Below are 21,706 nucleotides of genomic sequence, written 5' to 3'. Positions count from 1 at the left end.
AATACTTGTGTTATACTGCATAACAGATGTAAAAGTGTCCCCCTCCCCTACCTTCTGCTGGAAGGCCAGACAGTGCAATCAGAAATGGGTCTAGTGTGGATTAAAACATGAGGGCAGAAAAATAACTTGGGGCTCAAATTATTATTATGTATGGAGACCAATCACTTAGCCATGCTTTGTATAATTTTGTAATTTGCCTTCAGGCTCCTTAGCCTAACATTCACCATAAATTATGGCCGCCATTTTGAATTTTAAAATCCTTTTCTCCCCAACTGTGATTGAGAATAGCTTGCCGTTTGTAGTACAGAAATTTTGAGTGGGTTTATTTACTTTACAAACAGTTCAGGAGTCAATCACTTAAAATCACAAATTTGGACTTGGAGCAGTGCTAAGCACCCTACAGGTTACATAGTCTCATTTTAGTCTTGATTGACACGGTAAGGTAATTTGAATTGTAAAATTAGAAATTGTTATTAATTAACGTAATTTATGGTTACATTTATTCACACATTCTTTTTTATTTCATGTTCTGAAATAGTATGTAATAAACCTGCTAAAAAAAGAAGAAGAAATTTTGGTACACAACACATTTCAAATTCCTCTTAGTGAAAACATTACATTACATTCAAGGGACTCGAGGAAAAAGCAGATATATATATACACATTCAAGCACAAAAGCTGCGAGCTCTCAGATTGTTGAGGCCTAACTACAATCTTTAAAAGTTGTTCAATTATCTTTCTTCTCACCTCTAAAATTCTTTAAATGACACCCAGAATCCTTTTTCTTAGTACTAGCAGAACAGATACACACATTCAAACAGAGCTATCCGGAGAAGGTTAAAGTCGAGGGCAACTGGACTTGGTTGAAGACACTAGAAGACATTTCGTCCCTCATCCAAGTGACTTCCTCAGTTCTGACTGACTGGTAGCACTGGTAGCACACTAAGCACAACATCCCAAGAACACACTAAGACAGATACTGGTACACCTCAAAGACCGCACACCAAAACACAAGAAAAGCAATCTAGTGTATGCGGTCCAATGCAGTGAGGAATGCACAGATCTGTATATTGGGGAAACTAAACAACCACTACACAAACGCATGACTCAACACAGAGGGGCCAACTCCTCAGGTCAAGACTCTGCAGTTTACTTACATCTGAAGGACAGAGGACACTCGTTTGAGGACCACCAGGTGCACATTTTAGACAGAGATGATGGATTGTTTGAAAGAGGTGTCAAGGAAGCATCTACACCCGGGTTGAGAAGCCGTCACTGAACAGGGGAGGGGGTCTATGCCACCACTTACAATGTGGCCCTTTCATCACTTCCCAGGAAACTTTATAAACGTAACCTATTGGCCTCAGGTGAAGATGCCAAGGTGGTCATTCTGTCTTGGCCACGGGTAGTCCTAACGGCCATTACGACTGTCGTTACAACAGCCAGGAACACTAACGAACCAGCGGTATCGACGATCCTGGCAAACGACCCCACTGACATTAAACAGCTTAGTTTGCCTACCAGTCAGTCAGAACTGAAGAAGTCCCTTGGATGAGGGACAAAACGTCTTCTAGTATCTTCAACCAAGTCCAGTTGCCCTTGACTTTAACCTTCTTTGGATAACTATGACCTGGATGACTGAGAATCTTCACAGACATTCAAACAGAGCTGTTTTCCCGGGGAGAAGACACTTTCAAATTAAAAGCAACCCACTATGATTTACTTTCTCATCATTTTGCCCCCATCTGCCTTTGTAACAGGTCAGTGGGTTTGTCCAAGAAATTAAACGTCGCTGCTGTTAATGCACTGCTACAGCTGCGCTGTATCTCTGTTGGAGCTTGTTTGGCTGGGTCTGCTAGTCTTACTGCAGTGTCCACTGTGGGACATCTTTGTCTTTCTGCTTCCTGTTCAGTTTATATAAGCCAGTGTGAATGTGAAACAAACCAGAATTAAAATTTCTTTCTTTGGTCTGGAGCAAGGGTACTGAACAACTGGTGTGAAAGTGACCTTAGAATGGAGACTTAGGAAGAACAGGTTTGTGCAAGAAGAGGGGAAGTGAGAATGAGTAGAATAAACCTGAGAAGCAGTAGAGACAGAAGACAGAGAAAAAGGCATGTAGGAGGCAGAGGAATAGAAGATGAGATAGGGCTGTAAAGATGAGAAGAAGAACAGTGAGAAGGAGAAGAAGTATGCAGAATGAAGATGAGATTGAAGAAAAGGCATGTTCTTAATTAGACTCTACTGTTTGGCTTACACTGAGGGGACTGGTCAGGTGTCAGCTTGTCACGACAGCCACTTATCTCCTTTGGGACACAATGTTTGCTATCAGCGGCACTCCCTTATTCCCATCATAGTCTGCACTCACTGCTTGCTACCATGACACCAATCAACAACCCTGCTGAGCATCTCCTGGTGATCAGACAAGTAGAAATGACTCTAAGAGCCACAGAGGAAAGGACGTTTATTTATGGAAACTAGTTCTATGTTGCATGCCCTGACCAAGTTGATAATAATTTCAGGCTCTATGTCCAGTTTTAGAGAGGTTTTGATATCAAAATCAACTGAATGTTGTGCTGTGTCAATGCAGCAGTGTTTTAGCTGCTCCATAGGGTGACGTTATTTTGAAAGAGAAGTGCAGGGGGGAAACATCTGGTATATCCATCAATGTGCTAAAGAATAGCATGGGTATTTTTACCTGCAACCAACAGCATGTCACCCTGTCAGTCCATAAGTAAGCTACCGAAACTTTCAAAGAGCTATACTTCTACAGCCATGAGCCTGTATCACTGTGAAATTAATTAACTAATTTAATAAAGTAAATGAACAAAAACTCTAAACCCCAACTGCTTACTGTTATAGACTGACATCGGTTCATCAAGCAAGAAAACATACTTTTCTTTAACAGATTTTTGCCAACATCACCATATTTATTCTCTTTGTCAGTGAATTGTTGCATCAGGAGCACACACGCTTTCTGTTGTCCTCTGTTCATTTTCTGCTATAAGGAAGAACTCAAAACGTCTTGCATATATTTCATAAAGACAGAGTCTAATCAAAAACACATCTGCCAAGTTCTAATCATGTCACTGCTTTAATTGTTCTGTTATCTTGTAAATGTCAAATATATATGAATATAACTTGTGTGCAGCATTATTTCTTGGTCACACATAACCCCCCATAAAATTGGAATGTGTTTAGATTTTTAGACAAGGTTTTTGTACTGATTAAACAATCGAGACACAACACATTGATTAGTGAGCATTAGAGGTACTGGTAGGCGGATTTTGTTGCTTTTGGAGAGAGCCGGACCAGCTGTTCCCCTGTTTCCAGTCTTTGTGCTATGCTAAGTTAGCTGGCAGTAGCTTTATATTTGTTGTGCTCATCTAAATCTCAACATTTCCCAAAATGTTTTTTTTTTCCCTTGAAGGTTTTGGCTTTTGAGCAAAAAGAAACACATGGATCCAACCCCAAAGAGGAACAGCAGTTTTAAGTTCTCAGACCAACACTGGCAGTGCATCATTAAAATGCAGCCTTCACGTTAATTTCTAGACAACAGAGTGGGGGTCACAAAGCAAAGGGCTCTAGCAATAAAATGCAGGGTCGTCCTGCAAAAGAAGGAACTTGGCTCCACTTTTATAGCAGAGCAACGCATTATCACCCAGCAACACACTCTAACAGCCATTCAAATACATGCAAGCACACATACTTGTTATAGCACTTGTTAACTGGTTATTCCTTGGAATCATGTGACTGCATTACCACACAGGTGTGGTGGTTGTCACTTGTATAATACAGACACAAACTGTATCCACAGAGGTGAAATGTAATTTCAAATGTACATCATAGCCTGTGTGGATTGTGGATATGATGTTTTAGCTGATTCAGCAGAAGAAATGGCCAATAGAAAACCACTGAGAGTGGACTGTGTGATTTCTAACTTTGGACATTCCAATGCAACACAATGTAGCAGGGAGGCAGCTTTGATTGATTTCAGAGGAATCATTCTGTCCATGCCTGATGCCTCATAGTGGCTGTGGAGCTTGCGGGTTATGGAGATTAACTTTTTCACAATTCTTTTCAGTGCGTTTTTTCTTCTTTAATAAGTAGTCCCTGTGCTCCCCTTCTCTGGGGTCTGTCCTGGGCTTGTGTTTGATCTAGAGTTCAGCGCTGATGTGAAGAACCAGCCTCTGACTGCAGGCTGCTGCCATCACTGATATCATGCCAGCATAACCTTAAAGATGACATGAATGACATTTTTATGATTGTGCAAAGGAAGAATGCAGCGTCCTGTGCCAGCATCAGTAATAGCTACCGCATAGCTGTGCCCTAAGAAAATCAATACAAAGCTTTGTCAAGATAGGCTCTTGAATATTTCGCTGGGCCAAAGGCTTTTTGGCCCCATTGCCAGTGCCTTTCCCCTCCCCACTTTAAACAGCCTAAGGTGTTTTTGTGTACATTTCCCTGAATTTAGGATAAACAGTATGGTTTAGTAGAAAAGAGTGATGACACAATAGAAAACAATAGCAGGAAAAACAAAGAGGAGATTAGACCCAGGATTGCAATGGCTGGCTCACAAAGGAAAGCCTTTTTCTGTTTTATGTTTCATATTCTTTCATGAGTCTAATTGAATCTGCTTTGCTTCATAATAATGTCTGATCGACCCGGAGTGGAAATACATTTTAAATTGGAATAAACTAGAAGAAGCTGTTGCTTCGTGTTGTGTCCAAGTGTTTGCATGGAGTCAAGTGAAGACTGTTGTACTTGGCAGAGGTAGTGGAGTGCGTCGGTTATTTTGTTTATGACTTCCTGTCTTCCTCCACCACAAATTACACAGTTATGCTGGAGATGTGGTAGGTCGGCGCTAAGGATACAGTCTATTATCTTACAGCATATCAAACTGATTTTGCCATTCACATGTGTTGTTCCCACAAGTTTTTCAGTTTAGTCTGTTTTAGCATTCCCACTTCATTTCACATTCAGTTCAATTCATAGCTAGATCCAAAAAGATTTTTTGTCTCGCTCTATGATCTGTGACAGATATAGAGCTCTATGTAGAATGAATAAAGAAAAGAGCAGCATGGAGACTGTGACAGTGCACAGAATGACTCCCAGGACTCTTCTGACTTCATGCTTTAGAGGACAGTTAATCACGTTCACTGAGTCTGATGTGGCTGATGCTGTAACACACTGATTTTTTTAAATGAATGGTTTACCCATTCAGTAAGTTATCTTCAAAAAAGTGCTAATATCAAAAGCCCCAGATGAGAAACACCATTCACACATGCACTTCATTTCACCCAAAAAGCAGCATCAGAAGGATTATGGGGTCTGATTTATTAATCTCTGCAGTTTTTGAGCTGAAAAACGCCAGTGCAACAGCAACACAAGCAGAAGAGCAGCTTTGATTGTTTTCAAAGGCAGCAAGGCTGATGGCTGATTCCTAATGGTTGTGGAGGAGCTGGGGGGTTAGGGAGATTAACTTCAAACCTTCCCAGAATTAATTTAAGAATGTTTCGATGCTTAATAAGGGGGCTACCTCAAAAACAAGCAATCTGTCCTGGGTTTCCAGGTAGAGTGTAGCAGCTACACATCTGAAGTAAAAGGCACATTGCCCAGGATTATTGCCCAGAAGTGCTGGTTCTCTCATTTCTTGCTTTTCGAGGAAAGTTAATCTTTGGTTAACATTTGGTGTGACTCAATGTGGATTTCTTAAATGCAATATAATTATTTAACTGCACATTTACTTTCAAAAGGAATTAAAACCAAGGGTATATTTTTCACATATCCAGTTATATACTGCATAGCAGCACCACAGATGCTTATAGAAGACAAGATTCTTACCTTTAAGTAGACATGGGTGGTGGCAGCAATGTGGAAGCAGGGATAGGGAGAGAGGAAAAAGAGACTATAAATTTACCAGAAAATATTTAATCTTTTCAGAGAATGCAGAGCTAAACTCGTTTGCTGTGTCTGCAATTGTTTCTAGAGATGAATGCGTAAGACTTGAGGTGCAGTTACAAACAAACGCACATACCTACATATGAATCACACACAAGTGTATTCATTATAGAAGGGAAACTTGACGACATTTTCATAAAGCCACAGCAGAGCAAAGGTCCAGTCTTGAAGCATCACAATTTCATTTAAGATTGTAAAAACAAAGAAACAGTCCTCAGTGGTGAGGGCTTAAAGCAAAGACATTTGAATATCCTTAAAGTCAATCACATTGGATTGGAGGGTGGCTCAGTTATTACAGACATTAATGACATGTAGTGACAGCCAAGAAAAGTGTGGCAATGTGGCAAGAATCTGGTAAGGATAGTCATGGTCACCAGATGATGGTTAAAAATCAAACTTAAATTACATAACACTGATGTTGTTTTAAATGCTTTAAAGCTGGTGAAAATACTTACTACCTAGTGAAAGATCATCAGGTCAAAGAAGAAACCAGTGTGCAAAAAGCAGCTTAAGTTGTCATAGTCAGACATAGCACAGGAGTCTGTTTATCAGAAAATGTTAAATGCTAGCGTAACAGTCTTGAAATGTACTGCCTACATTTATGCTCCCCAGACGATTAATCTTTTTTATTATAATGACCCCTTGGCCTTTCTTCATGCCCTACCCTCAAATACTATTTAGTAGCTACAAGAATGTATTGCCTTTTTCACTCTTTTGCACTCTCTAGGTATCCTCGTATCATTTGGGCTTCACATACTGCCTCTATCCTGGTCTCTAAAATTGGGCCAATGAGTATTTTCCATATGACTGGTTTTAAATTTAACTCAAACTGAAGTAGCAATCCACATTTCTCAGTTTATACTGAAACACACTTTTAACGTTGCCTCTGAATAACAGAATTAACCTATCCAAACAAAACCAAGGCATTGCAAATAATAAAAAAGCAGAAAACAGTGGGAGGAATGCTTTTTCAGCCTTACTGAGCACACCATATGTAAGGGAAAAGTATAAATGAGGAGAAAATGTTACTCAAACATTTGTCCCTCTAAGGAACATCATACCTTGAAATGCAATTTAAATGCTTTTTTTTCGGCAGAAGAATATATCTTGAACCCTGAGTCACCCTCATTTGTTTCGTTAAAAGCACAGCTATTTATTTGCTCTGATAAAACAATTGTGGAGTAGCGCCTGCTTCTGAGCAAATGTGAAGACCTAAGATATTGCACAGACCTTCACCTCTTTTTCCAGATGAGCAGCGAATATTGATGGTGAGATGTGGTGTGTGTAGAAACATCATACTGTGTGTCAAACTATGAGAGCAAACACACTCAGCGGGGGGAAACCACAGGAAAGTCAGGACAAAGGAAACTTGTCTCTGTTTGTGGTCTGGGAGGAGGTGGGTGGAAAAGGGACAGAGTGATACTCTGCCCTCCTAGTCACCCCCTGCTATTTATTTCTGTAAGCTGTTTATCCTGTTTCTATCAATTATCATACTAGATCAACTACATGTATCTCAAGAGACTTCAGAGCACTACAAAATGAAATTTTCTGATCTGCCACCACTATAGGTAAGCTTTGGTTAGGTTTAGACACAAAAAAAGACTTTATGAAGGCTAGAAAACAATTGTGCTTATGGCTTAAAGAAACCACCTTCAACTATTGGTAGAAACAGACATACAAACAGCTGTGTCTGGTGCAAAGTCACATGCTTTGTTGACCCATCCATCCACCCCAACCATCTCCCAAAGATGTTTTGACCCTGTAATACTACTTAACCTTTGTTCCTAATAAACAACATCATTTTTTCCACAGCCACACAGGGTCATTGTCTGGAAAATGTGAACACAGGTAGTTTTTAACTTGAATTATTCTTTATCCCCCGAATGTGTGCAGATGATGTATGTCTGGGCAATATGCAAGGAGCATAACACGGCAAGGGGAAAGATAGTGTGGATATAGAGAGAAGAGGCCGGAAAATGGAGAAAACAGCAGTAAGTGTGGGGGAAAAAAGGGAGACGCTGAAACAACCACTGCAGGCAATCAAAGTCTAATACAGCAAATTAGCACTGATGAATTATCCATTGTCAGCAGATCCTTTGCATGCTCTGGGCTACAGTTGTTATTATGAACAGAAATTTTAATACTACTTAGGCAGCAATCTGAAAGATTACATTCAGTATTTCAGTATTCAGGGTGATGCTATGACCATGTGTTCTGCGAGCGGAAGTTCAATGTCACCTTCAGAGGGTGTATACATGCTAATTGGAGTCATACAGAGGGGGAAAACTCAAATGAGTCTTATGTCACTAGACCTCAAGTCTGAGAGTTTACGGTCCCTTTCACTGTTCAAAGACTGCAGGTTTGTGTGAGAATATCACAACAATATTTATGTTGCATGTCGGCATAAGCTCATACCAATGAACTGTATCTGTGATAAGCCAATATAGCACAATAAAATCTGCCTGCTGACATTGTTCTGGCTCTGCTTCCTGGTCAGTTTAAGCAGCTCTTGGTCATGACTTGAAGACTGAATAGACAGTGTGTCTTTTGACCGCTGACTGCAAAAGTTGGAGTCAAAACGCTGGGAAAAAATGCAGCATCACACAGTCCACCATGTGACCGGTGAACAAACTAGTGCAAGGAGTGAAATAACAGAACCCAGCCAACATCACAGCCCAGAGAGCTGGCACAAAGATACCAAAGTCAAAAAGGTCAACTGAGTGTGCGACTGTGCCTTTCAAGCCAGTAAGCGAACATATTGTGTTTTGTTTTTTTCCTGTCTGCTGTGGACCTTTAACAGGTTAAACAGATGGAACAGTGGGGAAAATGTGAAAGACGAGTGATTGTTTCAGTCATAGGATCTTACAAAATCTGTCATTTTTGAAACTTAAATGGGCTAACAGAAAAACAGCAATGCATTCAGGAAAAAGTCAGGAGAAAGGTGCTAAGAGTCTATTTTCCAATTCATACTTGGGTAGTAAATATGGGTTTTCAAACTTCTGTCACATGTTCGAAACTGATGCAGGCAAAATTGCTATTCTGGTATGTTAGAATGACCATTTAGCGGCTGGACATTGCAGTGTACAGACAGACCAATGCGAGGGTGTGGTATACCAAACTTGGAGACATTTTATCTAAAAATAACAACAAGGACCAACATGGAAGCAACACAGGTAGTGAGACCTAACCAACAACACAGCCAGGTGAAATCCAGCGCCTTTTAAACACTTGGTCTGGCTACATTGGATGTTTCTATTAACAGGTGTTCATAACATATTCTCACCTGGTATTACATATCACTGCTTCTTTAGACACAGTTGATCACACTCTATTGTTGGACAGGTTGGTAACATGTTGAGCCTTCTGGTGCTGCTACTATTTCTAAGACAGGAATTACTTCATCTAAATTAGCAATTTTACTTCCAACTAGGTCAGCATGACCTCTGAAGTACCACAAAAAACAATACTTGCCGCCTACTATTTATTCTATTCATGATGCTGTTAAGCCAGATGTTCAAAAACAACAACATTAATTAACATGTTTATGCAGACAAACAAACACTCAAATCTGTATTTCTCTTTCACCAGATAACTATGACTTTCACACAGGGCGGATCTCACGATAAAGTTGCTCATACTAAAGGTGTTGATGGAGTTTTTCTTTAGACCATTTCCCTTCATCATTCATGTTTGAGAACCAGAAACCACTAACCCCTTTGACACTCTTTGCCAGAGCATTGAACAAATTAATGACTGGATGTGCCAGAATGATCTCTTGCTAAATAAAAACTAGGGGGTGATTGAGTTTGGCACCCATATGAAAGACAGAAAATCATTACACACCATAATGCAGTTGCAGCATCAGCCTTTTGATCAAATAAACAATACTGCTAGAGTACCCATATCCAAACATGATCTCACCAAGTTAATCCATGAATTTATCTAGAGCTGATTAGACTATTGTACTATTGTCGTTTTCTACCAAAGACAGCGCTTAGGCAACTATAGGTTGTCCAAAAATATTGCTGCTGGTCTACATATCACTTACCAGGCTAGGACCAAATTGTATGTAGTTATTTTCAATCCTGTCTTTTTTATGCAATTTGTAAGAGCTTCAAACTTCCGCTGTATATGAAATATGCTATATAAATATAATGTCTTGCTGATATGTAATAAATAGTCTCTTCAGATTTTGGGACATTTTCTATGTTATGGAATGGCTATCTTGGCTACACACATAGCAGGCAGATTGCATGCCTGCTATGGAATCACATTTTGAATTGTTTTGTTTGCAGAGACAGGTCAAATACCCCAGCAAGAAAACATACAGTTTGGGTGAGTTGTTTTCCCCTACCAAAATCTTACTGCACTATTTGAAAATAATGAAACATTATTCAGGTAAAAAGATAATAACAGGAATAAAAGCCAAAGCGAGAAGTGGCCAAGTATAAAGAGGATCATCATGTTTCAAAATCCTGTAACATTAAAAACGGTGATTGAGTTCATATCTATGTCCTTTTGCCACTGCATATTTAGTGGCAGTCACACAAATAAAGCTGAGCACAGTTCTGGCCTTTGGGAATCTGTTTCAAACCAAAGTGTCATACTGAATCTGTCAACTCTCAACCACACAGTGAGAAAATGGAACAAGGGAAGTCAGTCAGAGCACAGTGGTCAGATAGCTAAAAGTGACCTAGACGTAAAGGGAAAGACAAAAAAAAAGCCTCATTATGGTGAGTGCTTCCGAATTAAGAACTTTTAATAAAGACAAAGAAAATTAAAAAAGTTAAATGGAGCAAAATTTTATTTAAATGAAACTAGAAAAGTCACACACAGCCATTCACAGACTATTTGTTTTCCAGTGAGAAACTATGGAGGAAATAGCAACCCATACAGTTTAAAAACACTAACTAAATTATACCATATATACACATTTGGCCACCCACACATTGGCAAATAACCATCACAACATCTATCACCTATACTTAATCATCCTTTTAAAATCCTTTTTGGGATAACTACTGCAAATTGTAAATTTGTCCTTTATACATTTTTCAAAGAATGTATATGTTGATTTAAAAAAAAAAAAAAAAAAAAAAGGGGGAAAGAAAGTACGTGTCTGGAATGTTATATTTACAGTTTTATAATATCATAATACATATCTACATGAACCTTGCTCTTGTGCTAACACACACATACACACACAGTCACAGATGGCAGTTAGTGCAGTGACCTTGGAAAAAACCAGGCGATCCATTTGGAAAAGTGGGAAAGTGCTTTATCTCTGGTTGAGCTCTGGACGTGACAAACTTGCTGTCTGCCAGCAGATGGAGGAGGGCAATTGATTTTTCACGAGAGTAAACAAAATCTGACAATTGAATTTTTGTACACAAATGCAACCACTACATTCACACCCACCCTGAAATATCAATAAATGGAGCTGGGCCAAACATGCTGATGCATACTTAGATCACCACATCTACTGTTCCGTTCTCAATTATTTTTCAGACACTACTTACACAAAGATAATAGCCAAACTTGGTTTGTCATGATGCCCTGCAGCAGCCCCAGAGCTCAACAGTTTGCCCTTAACTCATCATCAAAAATTTGTATAACATTCAGCTCTGATCAGTGTGGAACCCCTCAGCAAGCAAATGAGCCCAAAGCTATCAGCCTCATGCTACCATCTCACATTCTGATGATGTGTTAGTTTGCTTTGCTAATGTGCTGACTGAAGCTTAACTACAGAATCAACACCAGTCATTTAGGAGATTAAGTGTTTATCTGGCATTTAGGTAGTGTAAAAGTTATTTTATTACACAATTTTATAAGTTTTTATTCATTTTTGAGACAACCCAGGTGGAAATTGGTGTAATCGGCCATTCATTCCCGGTGGTCTCGAGTCAGTCTTTGTACAGGGAATATTTATCACTGAAAGGAGTCTATTGAATTCAGTATTTAACTCCATATCTGAGTCAGTATTTAGCCAGAATATTTGATGCATATGATACTTGCTTTACTAAGCAAGTAAAACACATTCACTTCCTTTGTAAACATTTGTACGCTGATCAAATTACTGCACAGGAAGCAAAAACAAACAGGAGAATGATGATACAATGGTAGAGTTTTGGAAGCACCTGTCCAGTTGTTGCCGTTTAAATGTTTAAAGGCTGGCACTGCCAATTAAAAAACAAAAAACAAAATCTGATATAACTATAACTGCTTCTACACTGTCATGGCAAAGTCACTTACTGTAGACCTACAACAAAACACACCAGAACATCATAAGGACATAAAAGAATCATTTGAAAGATGATAATTACATACATTAATTACCCATAAAGTACAGCCCAGTCCACTCCAGTGGCGCAGCTGTGTGTTCAAAAGCCTTGCTCAAGGGCACTTGAGTCAGTCAGGAGGGAGTAGACAGTAGGTGAGGAGAGAGAGGGATACTCATTGACTTGGTATGCTGATTGGAATCTTTGACCTTCTGGCCACAATTTCATCACTCTAACATCTAGATTTATTTCCTCATCCTGCTTTCATCACATAGCTGCTTCACTGCTCCTTCATACTGATCCTCATGATATACAGCTTCTAGAAAAGAAGGTATCTTGCTGAGCAGGCTGAGAAGACTATCCCATTTCACATTTTCAAGTGATTATGGGCAGCACTCTAGATGCATCTCCTTCAATTATCTCAACTGCTTAACAGCAGACTGCACTCGCTGCGTTGCGCCGTCACCCACAAAAGTCAAACTCCTAGCTCACCAGATTGTTTTCTTCTTGTGCTGGCACACAGCACAGCAAGTGAACTGGCACTACACCAAAAATGCAGCAAAGAGCTATAGCAGAAAATAATCCCTATCTTTAAGTGGGTAAAGGGTAAGCGGACATCCAGTCTCGCTGATATTAAGTGACACTCTGACTGAAGCGCTATTAATCCAGATGTTGAATTAATCATAGTTCCACTCCATTCTGTATGCAGCTGATAGTTCTTTTAAGACATAATACCATGAATTATTCACAATTCCCTTCTGAAGAGTAATTTCTTTCTGAATTATTGAAATCAACAATTCTTCCACAGTCTGCCTGATTGGCCTGTTAATACAGCAACTGAGCCTTCAAAATTTCACACATCACACTTTTATTTTTTATAATAGGGGAACCAAATTCAATTCCCTTTGAAATTTTGCCATTCTGAATCATAGGATGAGTCAACATATTTAATTTTAGTGTTGCCAAGTAATTTTTCAATATGTTCACTCAGTGTGGTGTGTTACTGTAGCAGTCACCTACCGACAGTCTGCCTGAGAGTGTATAACTGCCATTTGGACTTTATCACTTATTAATGGTAAATGCAGAATGACTAATATTATTACCAGGAAAAGACACAACAGTGTCAGACATTTTGAACTCAGGAGTACACTGCCCTCTCTAAAATTGTCCTTAGCTGTGAAAGTGAGTGTGAGTGGTTGTTTGTCTATGTGTGGCCCTGCGATGGACTGGCGACCTGTCCGGTTTGTACCCAGCCTATCGCCCGATGTCAGCTGGGATTGGCTCCAGCCCCCCGCAACCCTGTATGCAGGATAAGCGTTTGACGATGGATGGATGGAGTACACTGCTGTCCCACAGTTGGGACATTTGTAGCCCTTACAGGAGACCAAATCTTAACTACTATACTGTGTCAAGATACGGTACTTTAAAGATAAGATTATGCTCTCTATTTTCTTAGAAGGAAAAATACAGTGAGCAAACTAGCAGTGAGAGTGAGAAAATGATCCGATTCTGTTACTGGCCTGATACTGACTCAAATATCTAGATTGGATATCAGTGACAAGGGGGCCGATCTACAGGGCAGTTCTACTCAATTCAATTTCACGCAGCAGGTTGCTCCTCTACCTGAACATTTTGCTAGGAGAGCTAAGCATGGAGGGAGCTAAAAACAAGTGCTCAGCAGTTTGGAGGCATTTCACGCTTGCTACTCCAAAATGTTCTATGGCTACTTGCAATATCTATGGAGCTAATGTTTTGAGGGGTGGCTGTAAGACTGTAAAATATAACCTGATGTTGCCTTACACATAAATCTCTTCCTCACAGTGAGGAATCCAGCTTATTATTTTACACTGGTATCAGAACGATACTCTGCACTGGCCGATACCCAAAGCCCAGGTATCGGTATCGAAAAAAGTCGGATTAGCGCATGATTATGTTCAAACTTTAATGAAGCTTCTCAAATACATGAAAACACATCAAAACTGAAATTGTACCTGTTGTAACCACCACTGTCTCCTATATTGTATTATTAATTAGCTCTATTAATTGGTGTTTAAAATCAAACAGACACATACAACTTGAAGGTGTGGAAAGGCTATACAGAGCTGGCTATGATGTTTGACAGGTGATCTTTGGGAAATGAAGAACAAAAACAGAACAACAATGAACAAATAAATAGCCCTGAAGATGGACACAAAATTGATGAAACAAGGTTTATAGTTAACTTAAAATGTCTGCAAAAAGTGCCTCCCTCATGTAAACATCAGCTTTAGAAAATAAAACTAAGATTGAGGTAGCTCTGAAGTATTGATTTTGCTTTTCAAAATGTAGTTATTGATCTGCTGATTATTTACATAAATTTCAACATGGGATTTGTGGGTGTGTACTGGTGGGGGGAAAAGAGACATGACATTCTGTCTAAAATGTTGAGCAGGAAAGGACTGGGGCTAAAAAAGCCTTGCAGTTGTTTCACAGAGAGCTCAGCTCCCAGCAGCTCTCATACATTGCTCTCATGAATATGAATGATGCTTAACCCCTGGGAGGAAAGCTGTCGTGTCAGACACAACTGCAGTATTGGCAAATTTCTCCAGACAGATCCCAGAGCCAGCCTTGACAACAGGGCGTCCAGCAAAGGTGATTCAGTCTGTCTGCACTTTAACACTCAAATGTGTCTTCACTTTCTCCACTTGAGAGATAATAATCAAATAAATAAATATCTCACTTTGACTTAAGATAACTACAGCTAGCATTGGCTGTTTTGATCAGTTAAATAAAGACTGTGGTATTTAACCCTCAAAGGAACAAAAGAAAACAACAAAATATCATCTTTGTTACTTCACTGTTTAAGTGGTTAATAGCCTGGCCTTTGTGAAGTTGACAAAATATTTGATTTCGTCATATGCCAGTATATTTTCAGTGCAACCTGGCAAATAAAAAATTGCTCACTTTAAAAGGGATAAAAAAGAGATTCCACAGGTATAAATCTAAAACTCAAAACTTCTATTTTGGCGTTCCCTGACACAAACCATGCCTTAAGCAAGGTCTGGAGGACAGACCTTAATGTCAGGCATTGGAAAAAATGATGTTAGTCAGCAAGGTCAGTCACAGAGGCGTAACCATGCCTCTGATTCACAGAAAGATAGACCTGCCACAATGTTGGTGCCTACGGGGGATCTGGTACAGTTTACAGCAACAAGTCTAAAGCAGCATGTTCCCTCAGCTGGCACTTGATGCTGACTGGTGAAGATGGAGCTTGTGTCAGACACAGTAGAGATACCACCAAAAGAACCAAGAGTGGACAGATTCTGGGGGCTTGGAGGCAAAAATGAGAGGCTCATTCAGCTGGCAAGCCTTGTAGGGTCAAATGCTCTGTTCTGTAGGAAATTAGGGACGAAAATATTGACTAATAAAACACAAATTTTTCATGTTTAACCTCAAATGTTGGGAGATATGTCTATTTGGAAAACTTAAGAACTTAAGAAACGTAAGATTGCAGGTTAGATTTCTTTATGGGGTTGGACTTGATGTTACTGTAACCAATTACATAACTGCGATTAAGGCAGAGAGAAACTGATACATAGCTGACTTAAGTTATCATATAAAAAGTGTATTGTGCACAATTGAGCAGCATAATCGCTTTGTAGCTACAAAATTTGAAATCAATATCTATAAAATGTCAGTGAGTTGAGACAGTCACAGCCACAGCTGATTGAAAAGATAATCTGCGGCTTTCGAAAGAATTATGTAACAGTAAAAGTAATAGTAAAAGTAGTTAAAGTAAAGCAGCTAATTTAAGCTATTGACATTACTGAATTTAAAACTAGTGTTTAGAAGATGAACATGAAGAGATGTAAAACTTGCTAAGTATAACACTATTGCAAAGATTACATGAAAATAGTATGTCCAAGGAACAACAGCTTCCATGTAGACTTCAGTGTCTTAGCAACCTGTGAACTCAAATCTCACTAAGGCATCTTGGAAAAAATATTCTGCACAAGCTAATATTTCACAGATGTTTTGTTATTTTAGGATGTTATGACAATTAAGTTGCAAAGGTTTGAAACTAGCTTGACAAAAAAAAATCCATCACAATTACATTTTTCCTTGTCTTTTATTTCTACCTGCATCACGAGACTGTCCATCTGAGAATGTATAGTCAGCTCCCAAAAAGCATTGTATTTTTTTAATGCATCTTGTCTTAAAGGTAATTCCAGAAGCCGAATAATAAGCTAACATAATAGTTATAAAAATGATAATGCAAATTATCCAATTTGTTGCATTAATAAAAAACAGTGTTCAGCAGCCAACTCAGAGGCTGCCCTTGAACACACCAGCAAAGACAGGTTCCATACATTCCCTGCTTGCAGCTGCTTTACCATGTGGACATTACTTTGATAAAAAAAATAATGACAAAGCAATGTTTCTTCCTTTCATAGATCACCCACTGAAGTAAGTTTCAGTTATCTAGCATGATATTTCTAGCACACTGAAAATAATGGAGAGCAGAAAATCAATCTACACAATGTGCTATATGCTTTGAAATGTTTGGTATGTAAATTGACAATGTATAGTTCACAGGTTAAAGCATGCACCCACTAGTATTAGCCTTATCCAAAATAAATAAAATGCACATATTTCAGTGTTTAATTTTAGCAGTAGCATATCAATATACTAATGAACACCTTTGTTCGGACAGTTTATGTTTTGCAGGTTGCTAATCCTGCCACATGTTGAGGCTCTGTTCATGTCTTTTCTCCCTCCCCTCAACATTGGCAGGAAGAGCTTAGGATCATTTGTGTCTCTATAGGCAGGGAGCAGGTAGAATTTGCTGAGGAATGGAGGGATATGAATTGGAGGGGTGTTTGTACAAGTGAGGGATAAGCAGGGCTGGATACGTGACAAGAAATGGAATCAATGGAAGGAAAGAAAGAGATAGGGAAGAAGAAAATCCCAAACCTAAGAAGAGACAGATGCTTCACAGGCAGCAGTGCTCCACCTCCAACACAAACATGGATAAGGGATGATGGTAAGAGGGGAGGGAGGGAGTGGTAGCAGTTGGTAAAGAGACAGACTGTACAGTGTGAAAACTGCCCTGACTGAGTTGTCCATTATCAGAAAAGCTCTAGCTGTCTCTTTTTTCCCCCTTTCATTGTGGTAACCATCCTCTCACAAAGCGCATAGGGCATTTTAGACCTTTATAAAAACTGCAAAAATAACATCAATTACCTAAGAGAAAGACTTTTTAGGTGTAAGCTAGAAGGGCAGTGAGGAGATAAAATACAGAAAGTTTATCAGCACTGTGTCATGATGGTTTAATGAGTACATGTTATTTTTGTTTTTGTTTTGATAACTAAAGGTTTGTTTATTTGCAGCTGTTCGGCAGCATTAATAAAATCCCATATATTGATGTGATTTTGTTAATTTTTATTTCTAGCACACAGTGTGCCCAGCCTGTTTTGAAAGTCAACATAGTTCACAGCTAATTAAAACCTCACTTGTGAGCTGGGAGAACATTTTTAGGATTGCGATGGAACTAGATAATATAAGAGGGTGTTTTTTTCTTTATGTGTAAATACTTATTTATATATATATATATATATATATAATATATAATATAACTTAATTGTTTATAGAAAATGAGTTTACCCCTTCACTACAAAATACAAGAGCATGTGAAATATTCTATTTAAATATGTAGTGAGGAGTGGGATTAGGGTTTGGTAGAATTTTATTTAAACTGTGTCCAGTATTGAATCCGCTCATCTGAAATCCTTTTACGTTTCTAAGAAATTTAAGTTATTTGTTGCTATCACGTTGAACGGCTTAAAGGATAATCTTCTATATTTTAATTATTGTCAATAAAACCCGACCAATAAAGTGATCCTACTAACAAGTATTGTTTGGTTTCACATCCTGCAGCTGTAAATACTCAATTGAGCACCAAACCTGCAACTGCAGAAAACTACAGCACTGTGATGCTTTAGAATTTTTATGTTTCTTAGTTTATTAGCACTACTGACAAAAATCTGAACTTTACATTACATGTAAATGAAAATCCAAAATATCATAGCCGTAATCTGAAACAGGACAACTGCATGTATCTATCTGTATGTGGAATATTTGACCCTCACACACTTTTACTTTGTTCAGTGCTGATCCTGGCGCCCTACCAGTATATGAATAAATGTGAGTTTTTGCTGCTGTGTATTGGCAACTGATAGGATTCCATACATAGCCACATCAAACTTTGTGAAGTCAGGGAGATCCTCCTGGTGAAAAAAGGGTTGGTGCACTGGAAGAGATATGTTTAATGTCTCCTGCAGCAGCAACAGTGGTTTGCTTGGGCTGAATACAACAAGAAAAAATGAGGCACTTAGCATGAGCAACAATAGTCACCACGGCTGAGCAGACAGAGTGAGGCAAATAAAGACGAAAGACAAAGAAAAAAGAAACACCTTTGCTCCGAGGTGCTTAGCAACAACAAGCCTTCAGGACAAGTAGAAGAGCTCGACTACGGTCTGTGCTGAATAAAGCTGTGGTTCCATTATCAGCACACTGCTTTTTTTTAATCTGGTGGCATCTCATCGCTGAGAGGAAGCACCCGTCATCACCTTCTGTTTCTGCTGCATGACCACTTCTTTGCAATTTAACAGATAGCTCCATCTGAGAGAAACCTGGTGAGTGCAAATAAGGAGATGACAAATGGCTTCCAGCTTCATGATCCCATCTCTCACATTGAAAATCTCATTTGTATGACTATGAGATGTCCTGCTAGAGTATTTCTTTTGACCATGTTTTGTACAGCAAAGAAGCACTTTCTACACTCAATTGTGAATTGTTCTGTAATGTAATTTTCATCAGTCTGATGCTGCTGCTTCTGGGAAACCGAAGGCACATTGCGGTGAAAGACTTCTTGTTTTAATGTCGATACCGTCAGGAGATATCACACTAGCTGTTAACATGCACTTCAGTGGCAAGACATGGCTCTGGTCAACTAATTGAGGGCTGTTTGCTTGACAAACTGTCATCTGAATATAATGGACCCCTGTCCATACAAATGAAACAAACAGTGCTTTTGATGTACTGGTCACAGATGATGACTTATTGATAAAGTCATTATGTTGTATTGAATTAGTCAGGCTATGCATGCTTATGATATATTACATGATGCCAAATTGGCACAGTCTGTCTTTGGCCAAATGATGAATGGCAGGAGCCATCTCATGTCCAATGTGTTTGATTATCTGCTGAATCAATTCCCTCACACTGTCAGGTGGCTCTGGTATGCTTTGAGCTCATCCTTTAAAAACAGCACCAACACCACTGTCACTTTTATTCTGAAGCATTTTCAGGATAGTGATTTCCAGCAATCCTCTGCCAGCAACTCATAAAATATGCAAATGCCATTTCCTGCCTTTTATATACATTCATGACTACCGCATGACTAACACATTATCATTAAATTAGTCATTAATTCATACTACTGGAAGCTAAAAAAATAAAACAAGAAATGCTTTTGTTTAATATAGCACTAATGCTACAGAACATTTCATTTTAATTTCATCTTTATAGAGATCAGTTATATTTTAACTTATATTAAACAAAGAACTTCCAATTCTAGCAAAGAAATCGGGATTTAAATGTGTGTTTTAGGATTTTTTAAAAATCTTTTTTTTATGAACACTTTGCAGTTAAATCAGTCCAATTGGAATGGAAATAGTGGCATGAAAACTTGATTTGTGAATGAAACCTGTGTTCCAATACTAATCAAATCAATACTATCAAACATAATTGATGGCGTGCAGTAGAAGTAAGTACTTTTTGAGTAATTAAGCGTTCTAATTTTTCCTAAATGAAAGGTTGATACAATATAGTACTTTCCCTGATGAAACTGTGATTTTCTTTTTTACTTCAAGGAACTTGTGATTACTTCTTTTGATCACTCAAAGGAATAAATAGTGAAATCTGTGGGAAACGTAAGTCCATTCCAAACTGTATCTTAAATGTGCCCACATCTTGGGCAGTGAACCAGTCTTAAAGAACATCCAGTCATTTTGATATAGTAGGATGAAATTCCTCTGAGCCTTGTTAAAGTGGGATGTATTGGCATTCTAATAAAGACAAGATTTCTCTGAGTGTGAAATATGATGTGGGGCACCCTGCCTAATAGCGCTTTACTTCTGCTAAAGGTGTTCAGAGACCAGGGGACTGCTCAGCTCCCTTATTTCCATCGTCCTCTCGGGGAAAGTTTAGTGTTCTTTAGTTAAATTTATTTTAACAGGAAAAACTGCAAATGATGTTAAATACATGATATGCTATGGTTCTTACTCAGGAAAGAAAAAAAATATAGTGCTTGGTAATTTTCAACCTAAGACAGTATCAAATTTACCAGTAAACAACAGATTTAATGCAGGAGAGCTCATGACCACAATCATTGGAAATAAAATACACTAAAGTTATGACCAGTGTGACCAATACAGTGCCCTCCACAGCTGATCGGTTACCAGTAACTAAAAATATGTACCACTGCAATATGTATAGATATGCGTGTGGTAATTAAAAAGAAACTCAGTTTCCAAAGCTAAAAAATGATGCAAGCTGTAAATGCTGACAGACTGTGGAAAGGGTCTCATCTTAAAATAGCCTGGTGGCATAATTAGTGAGTGATTTACGAGTTGCTGAAGGTGTAATATATACAGTCACAATGTAAACTGTGCCAGCATCCTCCTGAGCTATTTATGATGTGTACCACAACCAGCAAACGGCTGCATTGCACCAGGGTGACGACACGACCGTATGTTCTCGCCCTGCCACACATTTCTGAGGAACAGCATGATGGCGTGGGAGAGGGCTAGCTTGTTTTGAAGTGTATCTTCTATCACTGCTGAAGCCCCATTTGTTGTAGCATGCTTCCTGATGAAGCTAACAACCAGCAGCGAGCCACAAAGTACTGAGGAAGGAACTGTGTTTATGCCAGGAGCCTCTCTGAGTCCCAACAGCAGTGGCAGCAATCCAATCAAAGCAGCCGAGCACTACCCACTGCACCAATGAACACACTGATAAGAGTCTTTCACTAAAGCCGTGAAGTTTCTTCTTTGCCCCCTCTTACTTTTAAGGGACACTGGAGTTTATGTAACTGGTCAAGAAACCATTCAGGGATCTTAAAGCATTGTAGCAGCCCAGCTAATTATACAGACAGAAATTAGCTTTTCAAGTGATATTTCTGCAGGCGTTCATCAATACTGATGAACTTTAGGTAAGTTAAACTTATTTGGAAGACTAAAAAAATGGGGAACAGTGAAACTATTACCCAACTCCCAGGTAATTTGGTGAGCGCAATATTTGCATATCTGAGAAATGATAGTCCAAACTAGAGAAATACGACCAGAATTAATATATAATTATAATAATATAATTATAATCCCTTAAGATCTTGGGGCAGAAATGTTAAACACATTAGTGAAATGACCACG

The 21,706-nt window shown here is 38.9% G+C and overlaps 1 protein-coding gene across 9 annotated transcripts in view; it reads right to left on the bottom strand.

Moving 5' to 3' along the window:
* The window catches only part of ncam1a (neural cell adhesion molecule 1a), a 272,704-nt gene that overhangs the window by 127,060 nt on the left and 123,938 nt on the right, over positions 1-21,706 (bottom strand). The gene's annotated exons all lie outside the window — the stretch shown is intronic.

The sequence above is a fragment of the Micropterus dolomieu genome, linkage group LG23 (assembly GCF_021292245.1).
Source record: "Micropterus dolomieu isolate WLL.071019.BEF.003 ecotype Adirondacks linkage group LG23, ASM2129224v1, whole genome shotgun sequence".
Classification (NCBI taxonomy): domain Eukaryota; kingdom Metazoa; phylum Chordata; class Actinopteri; order Centrarchiformes; family Centrarchidae; genus Micropterus; species Micropterus dolomieu.
The sequence above is the reverse complement of the archived record's forward strand: the minus strand, read 5'-3'. Positions and strand labels throughout refer to the sequence as shown.